Genomic DNA, 15,681 nt, shown 5'->3' with positions numbered 1-15,681 from the left:
GTAAGCTTTAAAAAGTGTAAACAAATTCGTGCCCCTTGGCACACACACACACACACACACTAATAATATCCATACATACAGACTAAACCACCAAATTTTTTGCATTTCTTAACGTTTCAAGGTCCTCTGAGTCCAAAAATAAAAAATCTATGAGGAAGGGGTCATTTTTTTAAACGATTACCTTTTCTTACATATAACAGAGCCGGGAAAGTAATAAATACTCACAACAGATAGCGCCACATACAACTTTAAACTGAAATTTCAACTTGAAAAGTATGTTTCTAATAAAATAATTTATAAAAATATATTCGATATTTCCGAAGGGTTTTATAATTCTTTAAAAATAAAACCTTGCCATCTTTTTGTAGATGAGGCTAAAGCAAGTTTGAAATGTTAAAAATGGAACCAAAATTTTTTATATTGTCGAATTCTCTATTAAAAAAAATAGTAATGAGTTTTTATTGAGAACAAAAAAAATTGGTAATTTTTAGTTATGAACATATTTATTCATACGTTTTTAAGGAAATTTCCTAATAAAAATTCAATTTCTTTCTGAGGCATTCTGAATGAGTGTATGACGGCTTGAGTAGTTTTAATACAGTTAATATTTTTGTGACTTTTTTCTTTTATATATTGAGACTAGCTTTCAACATTGTATATTCTGTGTTTTATTTAATAAACATAAAAATATATCATTTTAATTAAATCAGAGAGGTGTATAAACAGCGCAGAGAGACAATATGAAATCGGGTTCATGCTACCCCCGGGCATAATTTGAAATCGATTTCATATTACAAAGTATATGTTTAACGTAATTGTAATGTTATAATATTACAGTTATACTTGAGATAAGTATTATTCCTTACTATTATGCTTTACTATTAGTACAGTTTATATATTATGAAATTAGAATAATCCTAATAAAAGATCTTACTCGTCATCAATAAGCTTATTAATTATCATGTGTTTAATGTCTGCAATGACATATAAAGTAATTTATTATAATTAATGCCATTTTAATTGCTTATTTTCTAATTTTATATGTAATTTTACGTGATTTAAATATTCATTACTTAAATTTTATGCATTTGATTTGAGATTAATATTTCTCTAGTATACAGTTTTTTCGTGAGGCAATGTTATTCAACTATGTATTTGAAAAACGATCAAGAGGAAAAAATCAACATAAATATTTAATTAGTGACAATGATAATTACTTCGATATTTATTTATGACATTAACCTTTAAAAAGTTCTAGAGTTTTTTAATATAAGTGTATGTACGACAGCCGAATAGAGCAGCAACCTCTCTAGAGGATTCAACATCGAATCCGAGGAACAACCACAATTTTTTTTTCGGCAGTTATCTATCCCAAATACATTGGGCTTCATAATAGGCATGGCCGAACTCACAAAGCACCTAAAAAAGGCCTTCTTAGTGTCTACATAATTACTTAGTGTAATAACTTGTTTAATTCTGTAATTAGGCCTACTTAGTACTTAGTGTAATTACTTTATATAGGCTTATATCTATATAACTTGCCAAAAACTTCATATAAAAAGTCTTTTTGAATTCCTATGTACAGTACCTACCAATTATAAGAAATGGCAGCACTGTTTTATTGTTTCTTATATAATTCGAGCTGTAAAATCTAGTTTTATTCATGTAATATTTTAAAATTTTTTCTTTTAAAATATTATGATAATTTTTTCAACTTAAAAGAAAAAGAAATGATTACACCCTCTTGTATAATGTTGAATCAATAAACTGATCTCCCTCTTCACAGCATCTGTATTTTACACACAGTTAATTTACTTTTTATATATCAGAAATAAATAAAATTTAAAAAATAAAAATCTTAATGTAAGAAAAAATAATTACTGTTAATGACTTTAAAATATATCATAGAAAAATAAACGCTTTTTTTCCAATATTAAAGGAAAAAGTTATCTTTGTTTCAATCTAGATCATATTCATTATCGGTATTTACAAGGTCAATGTTTTAAAAAATACAACTTAGAAATAAGAGAAAAAAAAATAAAAATTCCAAAATTATATCAATAATAAATATTTTTGTATATAGCAAATAAGTTTTAAAAAAATCATTAACACTATAACAAGGTTTGTAGTTAACAATGTTATCTTTCAGATCAGAAAAGATAACATTGTTAGATAAAAATAAAAGATAAAAATAGTTCTCGATCTGATGTTGTAAGCATCAAACTCTCTCCAAATTGTTAATTTAGGCCTCATTTAGTTAATTTTTATTTAATAAATTTATTAAAGTTAGATATTTCTTCTTCATTCCTTACACAAGATGCTATCTTACTTAAAATTTTCCGCATTGCAAATTTAAGTTGTCCATTTTATAATAGGGAAGTTAATACTTGATTGAAATTCCTACAGTTTCTCTTTGTCGTATTATTACCAAAGGAATGTCAAATATATCAGGCATTCGTAATTAAAGTACTCTTATTCACTGCATCACTCTCTGTATAGAATAATTGTCTTGTACTTGAAGCGCCTGAAGTGCTATAATGGAGAGTTTCGGTACTAATTTACGGACTATCTTCTATGGCCTGAAATGTCACCATGCCAAATTTAGTTGCATTTGAACTGCTCTTTAAAAACGTTGAATAGGAATAATTTAATTGTAATAACTCGCTATAGTAATTTCTTAATGCAAATATTTTTACGAAAAAAATAATAAATAGGGAATAATTTTTACTAGTAAGCTCACATAATTAATTTATATTACTTAATGACGTAACAATACGTCAATATTTAATGTTGTTTGTGCAAATTTATACTTAATTATAATATAATAAAAACCTGTTTAAACAGGACACTTTGCAAAGCAGAAACATGCCCAAACGCAAAATCTCAGAAAATAACGATTTTTAAAAGACTGTGATAATCTGAAAACCTGTCTAATGCGGAAATGAAAGCCATTTTGTATAATAACTTGAGTAAAGCGGAATTTTTCCGAATAATATCAGCTAAATTTCAGTCACATATACAGGTTTAAATGTTTTCAAGATTTCTTAAACATAAAATATTTATATTAGAGAAAAACTGTTCTAAATATGAATTATATTTTTTCAACTTTCACTCTTTTTTTGTTTAAACGTTTGCATAATAAAAAAATTATAAATAAAACCCGTTTAAAACATAACACTTCAAATCTTCCGTTTTGACAGGTTATACAGAGTTATGTTTTTATTGTCTTCTAGAGAGTAGGATAAAACAACAGTATTGCATTGTTAGAGCTTTTTTCCTGATAAGAAAAACACAGTCTTAAGTCTTAACAAAGGAAGAAAATATAACGTGATCAGCAAGAAGTAGACCATAATTTAAGGCTGAAAATTAGAGCGTTAGAGCAAATTTACCTGCTGTTACGTGGAAAAATTTCCTTTGTATTCAGATTATTATATATTAAATTTTGTAATAAATAGGTTAATATTGTTTAAATCTTATTATATTACAAGTATATTCATTTAGACTATTAAATAAATGTAGTTTTAAATGAATTTATGAATCTGTCAATTTTCTGAATTATTCTAAATTCTAATTATTCTCTTTAGTTAGTACAAACGTAATCTAATATAAAATGGAAAGCTGTTAGAAGGGAAAATTCTGATTGGTACCGTTGTGTTCCATATTAAACAGGTTTTACTATATTATATTACATCGCGTTTTTATAACAACATCTTGTTTCTAAAATAAGATCATACGTTTCTTAACAGTGTTTTAGAACTTCGGAATTAACTGTATTTTTTTAGAATAATTCAGAAAATTGACAGATTCATAAATTCATTTAAAACTACATTTATTTAATAGTCTAAATGAATATACTTGTAATATAATAAGATTTAAACAATATTAACCTATTTATTACAAAATTTAATATATAATAATCTGAATACAAAGGAAATTTTTCCACGTAACAGCAGGTAAATTTGCTCTAACGCTCTAATTTTCAGCCTTAAATTATGGTCTACTTCTTGCTGATCACGTTATATTTTCTTCCTTTGTTAAGACTTAAGACTGTGTTTTTCTTATCAGGAAAAAAGCTCTAACAATGCAATACTGTTGTTTTATCCTACTCTCTAGAAGACAATAAAAACATAACTCTGTATAACCTGTCAAAACGGAAGATTTGAAGTGTTATGTTTTAAACGGGTTTTATTTATAATTTTTTTATTATGCAAACGTTTAAAATTAAAACAATCCACTTGGAATAAATCCGCAGCATCATCTAACGATGTAAGACTTTAAAAAGTTAATAAAACGTCAGTTTTTAAAACGAAACAAAGTAAAAAGTTTGAAAGAAAAGAAAAGGTGCGTACCAGTGACGGAATGAATAAAACCATCGAACACTTAGTGGGTTCGTACCTAAACAATAGGCTGGCCAAGTGCCAGCCTATTTATTCAACCCACTAAGTGTTATGGCAAGGTTTTTTCACCTGTCAAACACCGAAATAGGGTACAGATTTTTATATAATTAGTCGCGGGTTCGACCCTGACCAACGGAATGATCTTGTGAGGGTTTTCTTCACGTGTCCAACGTCTAAATAGAAATAAATTTTTCATATAAAGTACTTTCGGGAGACACTCTTCGTTGGTAGATCCCATATTTGTTGCATTGACTTACATAACCCATCTAACCACAAAGAAAATTCATCAATAAAATTCCCTACGTATTAAATATTTGATATTTTTTATTTAAAAAAATTAAATTTTCATAAATAATCATAAAATTTAATTTAAAAAATTTTGATAAATTCATATTTTTGAATGATGACCCTCTTCTCGAGCTTATATGAAGGCTCCTGCATAAGAGCTCAAGCAAAAGCCTTCATAATAGCTCGTGAAGAAGATCTTAATCGTGAAGACCTTATGCGGGAGTCTTCATAAGAGGAGCTTGTGAAGAGGGCCATCATTCAAAAATTGATATTTATACCAATAAAAAGCTTCATTTGATGAAAGCTTAGTTTTAATTTAATGATTTCAATAGAAGCTATCAGATATTAAAACGGAAAAAAACTTAAATAATTAAAAGGTTAAATTCAAAACGGGATTTAGAAAGGAAATTTATTTAAAAACTTCGTACTTTTTATTAAAGAAAATGAAAAAGTTTAATGGCTCGACCGATTAATTTTAGGTCAGCTTTCATAAAATATAACCTCTACTTTTATTTTTTTTAAATAACAGATGTTTATATTGACTGATTAAATGCGATACATCATTTATTCCCCTATGTCATTTCATATTTAAAGGAAATTTCATATGAAAATAACTAAAAAAGGTAACGAACTTAAATAATGTTAGTTTTTTCTATTTAAAAAAATTCGTTGAAATATAAAATATTGTAAATTTACCTGCAATTTTTACAATGGAAACAGAGAAAGTCATTCATACATTTTAAAATATAGTTTTTCTGTTTTAAGTTTATTTTAAGCTTGGATTTTATTTTTCCCTCGTTTATAGTTTGTTTCGTCAAAATTCCCTAAAAGGAACAACTTTTGCTGGAATTTTCTGTAAATATCCAAGAAATGACATTCAGGATTACTCAATAGGCGCATAGGACCTCATCGTGTCGAAAGGCCTCAAAAGTTACATAAAAACAGACAATAAGACTAAAAATTTAGCGAACGTTTAAAAAGTGTATATTACAGAAAGAAACTCGTTATTATTTAAGGATTTTATTGTCTTTTTAATATAAAAAAAACAGGTTACATAAAGAACCTTATAACAAAATTGCGCCTAGGGCCTCAAAGAAATGTAATTCCTAATGTTACGAATCTAAAACAAGTCGTGTCATTACTGTATTTCGTGATTTTATTGTATTTAATTCCATATTTAAGTAAAATAATGGAGGGAGAAATAAGGGCATCAATTAAGAATTACTAAGGATTAACTTGAGAGGGTAAGGATGTTGTTAGTACAGTTTCCTCATACACCCTTTAGCCATAGGCACCCAACAAAGAATGATCTGTTTAAATTATTGTATACGCAATACAGTTGAATTATGTCCAAAAGAAAAATAAATATACATTATTATAATTGACGTTTACGAATAATAGAAATTCTTAACTCTCATTCGAGTAAAGAAGAGGAAAAGAAAAGGAAAGAAAAATAATAATATTTTATTTTTGCCTCAAAAAGGGTTTAATGTTTTTATTAATAACTCCTTCATAAGAATAGTAATGAACTTGCAATAGTCTATAAATTATTTTTTTTAAATCTAGAAAAATATGTGAAGCTATTTTCCTCCCTATGGGAGGAAAGAGCTCAAGCAGGAGCCTTCATAGAAGTTCATGAAGAAGACCTTCATAATCGTGAAGAGCTTATGCAGGAGCCTTCATAAAAGCTCGTGAAGGCCTTCATAATTGTGAATAGCTTACGCGGGATCCTCCATAAGAATGCGTGAAGAGGTACTTCATAATTGTGAAAAACTTATGTGGGAGGCTTTATAAGAACTTGTGAAGAGGGTCATCATAATTATGATCCCTGAAAGATTATGATTATGAAGGCCCTATTCATGAACTCTTACGAAGGCTCCCACATCATGGGTTAGACCAGACATACGATGAGAGACAAGCCATGACATACACAATGAAAAATTGCTGGGGTAGTCTCTGGGAGAAACGGAATGATAGGCTGACCCGTTAACCTCCTGTCGAATATATGAGTCTGATATGAGACGCAATAAATAATCAATTCCGGAGAATTTTTATTTATTTATTTTATTTTAGACATTGCATTTCTGTACCTTAATAAATTTTTCCAATTCAGAAATATCGATCGGATATGGTTATTTTCAATACTTTTGATTTTTTTCTTTTTTTTGTAAAAAGTTGATCAAATAAATATTCTGGTTTGTGCACTCGATTTAAAAAAGAAGAAAAATTCGTACAGCTGAACTACATATCTGGTAAAATCACCAGATTTTATTTTGTTTTATTTTCACCTTCATTTCTATTTTTTAGTTTGTTTTTCCAGTTTATGAATTCTAACGCAAACAATTGGTAACTAATTTATTCTTCTTTTTTAAATTTAAATGAATAGCACAGCAGAGAGGACATTTAAATAATTAAAGTAATAAGTTTTAAATATAAAATTTAATGAGCATTTTGAAGAAATGCTCATTAAATTTTGATATGATCAACCTTCCATATTGACGTTTTATAACTTCCAGAAGCGTATTGTTAATTTATGGCTCCAACACTGAGTATATAGGCTATATCTATATATATAACTCAATGATCGAACCTCTAATGACGACCACATCTCAATAATGATCACCACGAAACAGCAACCACCTTTTCAGAAACTTTTTAAAAACATTCCTACATAACTAACATCCAAATAAGACCATTTTTTTATGTTTCTGTAAAGGCCGTTGTTGAAAGGTTCTACTATTTGGCATAGTACAGTATTTAACTTATTGACCGTTTTAATTGTTTACTATCTGTTAAGACAATTCATTGAATATTTTCTCATTTAGAGCCTGAAGTTATATACCAGTCCCTGCTTTTCCCTCGTTACACCTCAAATTTTTTTTATCACTAATATAGAATTTAACTGGAAAAATTATTTATATAGTAGGCTAATAAAATTTAAAATTAATAGTTCAATTTATTATTCTTGTTTGATAATTGATATTTATATTATGAGATTTAAAAAACAATTTTTAATTGTTCACTTAGGACTAGTTGTAACAACTTCATTTCAGGTTGACTTAAACGGGTTTATTACAGTGTTTATTCTTGATTATTATATAACAAAGTTATAAAAATATTTTAATTTTTCATTTATTTTTAAATTTAAATCCTAGTAATAATTCAATAATTAATAAGTTTTTAAAAAAGTATTAAAAATAATGTATAGGCCTAAATGTTGCTATTGTTATTATTATTATTTTATGACACAAAATTAATTTTTTGCAGTTATAATTAATGCAAATGAATTTTCCTATTCGTTTTACAATGATAATTTTTGTTTGTGATTATTTTAATTAAAGTAATTAAGTAAAAAAACAAAGGCCTTTAATGAATACAATTCAATACAGGCTACGTATACCCTGTATAACCCGTACTGTGCATGATAATCGAACCTCCAATAACGGATACCTATAAACACAGTAATTTTTTTAATACAACGATAACCTTTAAACAACGGCCATTTTTTTATGTTCTCGTCAGGCCGTTGTTCAAAGGTTTGACTTTTCTGGTAGTATTGAACTTCTTATTGGTAATTTTAATTATTCTGTTAAGAGAATTCATAAAATATTTTCTAATTTAGCGCCTAGGAATTCTTCAACTAAACCGATAGCGTTATATAGAGGTTTGACTATATATGTGATAGATAACAAATAATGGTGAAGTATAAAGACTTGAGTGTATTTGTTTATATATATATACAATCAAACCTCTATTCAGCGCCACGTGAGTCTGTTCGCCTTTAAAATCAAGTGTAGCGCTAAACCGAAAAATCTTTGAATTTAAAAGTCATAAAAAATAAGTATCCAAAATACTATACAATCCTACTATTTTGTAATTCAGATATAACGAAAAATAATATATTATTAATTGGCGCTTTACAGGATGACGAAATATCGAGGTTTGATTGCATAAAAATATATATAACATATTTAATAATTAAGATACAATTTATAAGTCTTTGATCAATCAGTCGTGTAGAGACTGGTTATTTATAGTCTATATAGATATTATAATTTCTTTTATTAAATTAATAATATTGATATATTTCTCGATATAGCGCTGATAAATAGCACCATAGCACCACCTTCGCTAAAGAATGAATGAATTTTTTCCACGAGTGTTTAAAATACAGACATTTAAGTATCTGAATAGTGATTTTTCATTGTACATGTACCAGTACATGACGTTTTCCTCATCATATCGTGTGGCTTTAGGAGATTTCATTATTATATTCTTTGTAATACTTAGGTTTAGCACCACACTTGATTTAGTGGCAATTTCAGACGTGATCAAACAGTGGCAGTAAATCGAGGTTTTACTTAAAGATAGTTTAATGTTTATATAATGGCAATTTGAAGCATTATTTAAGAAGGAAATCAAAGAAAATATATCATAAATCCCGTGTAAATAATATAATACATAATAATTTACTATACCTCATAACATAAATTAATCCAGAAACTGTAAAACTTTATGAATTGAGGGATTTATTTTGTATGTATGGATGTTAGTGTATGTGGCGGGCACGATTTTGTTTATCCAATTTGAAGCTTAATAACTTCTGTGCTTTTTGTCGGAAAATTTTGAAATTTTGCACGTAGGATGATGTATTACGTAGAAATGTTTCCAGAAATTTTCACGAAAATAGGACCATTGGTTCGGGAGATTTTAAGGAAATTGTAAACATTTATCCCTAACACACAAATTTCCCTAAAAAATTCAGACATTTTTGATAAAAAGAGCAGGAGTTAAGGTTCAAAGTAGATTTAAAAGAATTATGCTCCCACACACATATACAAACATCTATACATACAGAAAAACATCTCGATTTTTTTTGCACATCTCAAGTTTCAAGGTCTTTGAACAGAAGGATCTTTATACGTTGAAGAGGTGTGGAAGGATAATATTTTCAAATGGATAAAATGGTCCTCTTTTTTACGAGTAATTATTGTATATGTAATTTTATGTACAGTATATCTGAATATTTAAAGGTGATACTGTAGTAGCAATTGTTGTGGATGAAGACAAATAAAGAACGCCGAGAAAATCCATGAACTTTTTTATGACTTTCCTTTTATAAAAAAACCGATTAAAATGAATAATCTTAAATGAAATTAACCTAGAAATTGTCAAATTTTATAAATGATACACGAAAAGTTTGATGAATTATTATTTTATTTTTAAAGTTTAATTAATATAATACAAAAATTTGACCTCGATTTTCAGTTGAATTAAAAGCAAAAAAAAAAAAAAATTGAAGAAAAACAAGTTTTTAAATTAACATATTTTGTATCTTTATTTAGATATTAATATCCACCTTCAGGCTCGTTTATTATGTAATCTGTAGAAATCTATTTGTAGATAAACATCGAGTTACTTAAAACTTGTGCCACTAATAATACATTAGGGTATAGCAACTACATACATTATTTTAATTGTTTACATCTATTTATAATAATTTTGTTTGTTTTAAAACTATTAATTCACTTCTAAATATAGACAAATTTTTCTTTAATATTTTAATAAAATATTTTTGTTATAAATTAAATATATATATATATATTAACATTATGTTTATATTTAATTACGGAGCATTCTTTAGTTGTAATTCATATAATAATTTTAAAAATTAAGATTTTTATTTAAAAATTTAATAATTTTAACGAAAATAATTTGTGTGACAAAACACAATTATTGTTTTTCTTGTAAGGGTTGAATAATTCAAATAATTCTCATGATTTGTTTGATTCAAATTAAAAATTGTCCTGTTTCCGTATTGGTGTGGTTTGATGGGCCATCTGCTAAGGAGGATGCTTTTCGGGAGAACCTTCAATGGAAAAGTGGCCCCTGTTTAGGTGTTAGAGGAGATGCCTCTCAGGAAGACTTTTTTTACAAAAATTGGGTCCTGTCAAGTATTAGAGGGGATACCTTCCGGGAGGATTTTCTATGGGAAATTGGGCCCTGTTTAGGTGTTAGAAGATATGCCTCCCGGAAAGACTTTCTATAGGAAATTGGGCCCTATTTAAGTGTTATATACGTGAAAATTCAGAAAAATTCCACTTGGCCGCTCGTTGGTCAGGCGTAAACCCATGACCGGTGTTCACTGGTTTTATCTAATCCAGGGGTCGCCAAACTTTTTTAACCGTCGACCCCCAATCATTTTCCAAAGCCTCACATTGACCCCCACCGTAAAGTTTTATTACAAGTGTATATGTATGAGCGAAAAAATAAAAAAAAAAAGTTGTGGGTTGTGGTTTCTGTCTAAGCAAAAAAAAAAAGTTTGTTGCCCCTTAGCCGCATCGACCCCCTAATCGACCCCTTCACCGCATCGACCCCCTAATTGACCCCCTAGCCGCATCGACTCCCCAATGATGTTGCATCGACCCCGGGGGGGTCGATATCGACCACTTTGGCGACCCCTGATCTAATCAATCACTGGTGACTCATTCACTGTAGATGCTTCATTAAAATTCTTATTATTTACTTAATTTTTTAAATATAAGTCTTACAGACTATGGATTCACGTAAGTCAGAACTCATCCTGAATTATGTGAAATCATATTCGCAATTTATAATTTGAATTTTTTCAAATGATACTGAATTTATAAGCGGTCATGTTTCGAATTAAACCGGAATTTTATCGATGAGGAAATATGCAAACGAAATATAAATGTTTAATTTACTACTTACAAGCTAGATTTTAAAAATGATTTTAAACATTTTATCGTTATTTTAGTTGTATTTATTAATAGTGATTAATCAAAATTAACTGATTGATCTTACTTTTTACCTTATATCACGTAAATTATGCGCATAAGTAAATACTATAACCTAGTAATAGTGGTAAAACTTTTGTATAGCCTACATATTATCAATCTATACACAGCTACTATATATTATATTTATTTTAAATTGGACTTTATATAGCGCCCTTCTATACAGCGCAAACGAATATTCATGAATGGGTCTTCCTTTTAAGTATTAAATATAGAATGCTTCAGCCACTGTAAATTAATAAATGTATAATTTTTCATTGTAAAGGGCATTGTTTAGCACCAAATCACGTGACTTTTAGACTCTTAGACTTCAAACCTGTATGTAAACTTCTCTGTTTTATATAATTTCTTAGGTTTAGCCCCAAGTTCGATTTAGTGCAAATTTCCAAGGCGCTAAATCGAGTTTGACTGTATTTTATTTCGTGTAAAGCGAACAGATGATGAAATAACCGCTTGCATTTATTTGAATTAAATCTCAGACAATACCCTAGAGGCATTCTATGAATATCAAGGCTAATTTAATAGTTCATTCGAGGTTATTTGTGATAGATTTATGTTACAGACAATACAAATTCCAATATTGAATTCTAATTCCCATAAATATCCAAATGATTTATGTTTGAGTATTTTATTTTAAAAATCAAAACCTTAATTTTAATTGATTTTATTTGAAATTTTTACAGATATTAATTAGCCTATTTTTTTAGTATGAGGAAAGAAGCATTGTCTTATTTTTGCCAGAAGGGGTCAGCTGTATAATACGCATTTCATCCTCTTATTCTGTACTTGTTAATGGAAGTGGATCTACATCCTCTTACATTGACATTATATCAAGGTTTAACCTAATTTAACTAAATATTAAAACTTCAGGCAAATTTAATTTAAAAAATGGATATGAAATATTTATTTTTATTTCTCTCCTGTCAACATACAGGTTTACATCATTATAACAATGCTTCAGATCAGTAAATTTGATTTTTTATTATATAAATGTATTTTTATCTACAGAAAAATGTTAGTATTAGCTAACATTATTTAAATTTTTTTATGGAAATTAATATATTCTCTCTCCAAATGGTAAAATTGAAATAACCTGTGAACAACGTCTAGTGACAGGAACAGAAGGTGTTCGTTGTACCGAGACGGCTGTTATTTGGAGGTTCTTTTGTAGAGGTGGCTGTTCAACTTTATAAGTAAAATAATTTTTAGTCCAGATGTTGAGCTTCACACCTCATCACCCAGCTGTCCTCATAGTGGACCTTGCTAACTTCATAGTCATCATGGTTTCAACGTTTCCTCAGTTGCAACTTATTGAACACTGCTTAAGTTTACTGAATTTAAGAAGTAAACTTAAGCATTCAAGGGAATTTCAAACAATTCAAACACTTAAATATTATATAAATAAAGCCAATTTGGATAATTTGAAAAGGTCTAGTACAAAATAGCAATTTCAAAAGCAAAATAGACGATGAAAGACAATAAGGACATTCTTTTAAGCATGGTAAATAGAGCATTGAACGACGTGAAAAGAAGTTGTTTATAATTTATAATAAGTGAAAATGAATTATATAATCTCCTTAAATAGTAGAAAATAGTTTTAAAATGTTTGTCTATTTTATTCATTATGTGTTTATATTTATCATTGTTTATTTTAAGGACAATTGATCTTTAAACCAAAACAAATAAGACAATTTATTTGATTTTTTTAATTTAAATTTTACACTTAGAATACAACTCTATAAAAATTACTTAAATCTAAACAATATTTATTTATATTATAACTAAAACTGTTGAACCTAAAATGAACAGTACATTCTAAATCATTAAAGAAAATAATTCAATAATAAACTTACACATAAATTATGTGATTGACGTTGTACAATCATATTTATTGCAATAACTTAAACTGTTATGGCACTTTGAGTCCCTTGCTTTTACAACTGCATTTATTCGTGGAACACTTCTTTTTGCAATGACAGCGTGTACAGTCAACCCCCCTATAACACTGTAGATAATTCCGTGTTATATGAATTCCATGTTGTACGAGTCACTTAGATTTTATAAATACGTGAGCCGTTCACAGCCCGGCACACGTACAGTATTTGTAAAATCTAAGTGAACAACATAAGTACAACGTAAGTACAACATGAAATTCATATAACACGGAATTATCTACAGTGTTATAGGGGAGATCTACTGTATAGCCTTACTCTTCACTTTTCGAATTAGCTGTAACTGCTTCTCTCAGCGATATTTCTTGAGAAGAAATCTCATCTATGAAAAGTAACTTTTCTTTACAAATTACGAACTGATTACGTTATTACGTGATTACGAACTGATCTGTTAATGGTGTCTTTTATTCGAATATTGCTGACGCCTTACCGACGACCCCTCTCATCCTCCGTTACTCGACCTGACTAACCGATCTCCACCTCACGGGATCAAAAGAACAAAAACATCATTTACTGACAAAGTAGGCGATTTCCACCAAACCGTTGCCGGGAAAAGAGGTACGACCTTGTCTTACCTCTGACTACCCGCAAAGGATTTGGCGACAGACTCTCTGTCGACATCGGCTTTTCGGGTGTCGTTTCGACCTTCACCAAAGCTTATCTGTGCTTGTCGACATACACCGGCGATTGTTCGAATGTATAATAATATAACCAAATATTCGGTCTTTCACCGATGTATTTTGTACGTGTCGTCATTCACCGGAGAATATCGACATTCTCTAATTTCGGTCTTTCACAGTAACATATATATAGATAAATAGATAAAAACCCAAATTAAATTTTTATAAATTTTACTTATCACTTTCAGAATTTTTTAAAAACAGTTTCCTTTAAAAATCTTAGCAATAGTCTTTTAACCTGAATGAAAAAAAGCTTTAAAATAATCTATTTTTGAATTTTTATATAATAGGCCAGGGCTTCTTAAACTTTTTTTATTCACGACCCCATTTATGATTGTGATTTTTTTCGCGACCCAAAAAATATAAAATAAAGATATAGGCTATACAAATTTGCAAAAACAATAATGATGTGCTACCTGGTCTCTTGTGTTACAATCAGGGCTGTGGAATCGCGTAAAAATCTACCGACTCCGACTCCGACTTTTCCTTACCATCCGACTCCGACTAGGGGCAGACTTGTTACCGAAAAAGACCCGGAAATTCTGATGTCATCACGTGACCTCAGAATAAAATATTCAATAAATAAAGTTGTAATAAAGATAGAGCGTAGAAACTTTTATTCCAAAGCTAAAAGACTTCTCTAAGTAATATATAAATATGTATTCGATAATTTTTACTTTTCCGGCTGTTATACAGAAGGAAAGTGTAGCGCTCGGTCAAAAAATGACCCCGCCCAAATTTTTACATTTTTGGACTCGGAACACCTTGAAATTTCGAGATATGCAAAAGATTCGAGGTTTTTTCTATGTGTGGATGTTAGACTGTGTGTGGGGTGCATGATTTCGTTCACCCTGTTTGAAGCCTAATAATTTCTGTAGTCAGAGTGGTCAAAATCGGAGTCGGATGGTTTAACACAGGAGTTAGTTATTTAAGTCAAAGTGGTTGAACTAAATCATTCTAACATCTTAAGCGAGAACATCTTAACAGGTTTTACTGTATTATTATAAAATGGCAAAAAAGCTTACTTTGAGGGTAAAGATGAGTTTTGTTTTATTTTTTTAAATTTTGAACGCTAATAACGAGTAAAATATTCATTAAGAGATATGATACATGACCACTTTTATGTCTTCACCCTGTCGACCTTTAATTAAGAACCAAAATTTAATAGTATTAATGCCCCTTTATACGCAAGCTACAGTGCCACATTTCGTTTCTTAAACTTTACCCATTCTGAGATATTGTTTAATATCTCAGAACAGAAAATAAAGAAATTAAACAAATTAGACGCCAACACACACGCGCGCGCGAATTTTTCCCCTTTATTGACTTTTTTGAGGGGTTCGGGAGTTCTCCAAACGTGTAGATTTGCAAAAAAAAAACTTGGAGGGTCAAATTTGACACGATTCCAATACTTTTCCGTTTTATATACATAACAAGTTGGTAAGTAAAAAGGAGTCGGAGTCGGCGGATTTTTTGACGACTCTGACTCCGACTCCACAGCCCTGATTACCTTGGAACAGAGACAACTGAATACACTGAAAAGCGA

Source organism: Centruroides sculpturatus, unplaced genomic scaffold (genome assembly GCF_000671375.1).
Source record: "Centruroides sculpturatus isolate CEXI.00-Female unplaced genomic scaffold, Cexi_2.0 scaffold902, whole genome shotgun sequence".
Taxonomy (NCBI): domain Eukaryota; kingdom Metazoa; phylum Arthropoda; class Arachnida; order Scorpiones; family Buthidae; genus Centruroides; species Centruroides sculpturatus.
The sequence above is the reverse complement of the archived record's forward strand: the minus strand, read 5'-3'. Positions refer to the sequence as shown.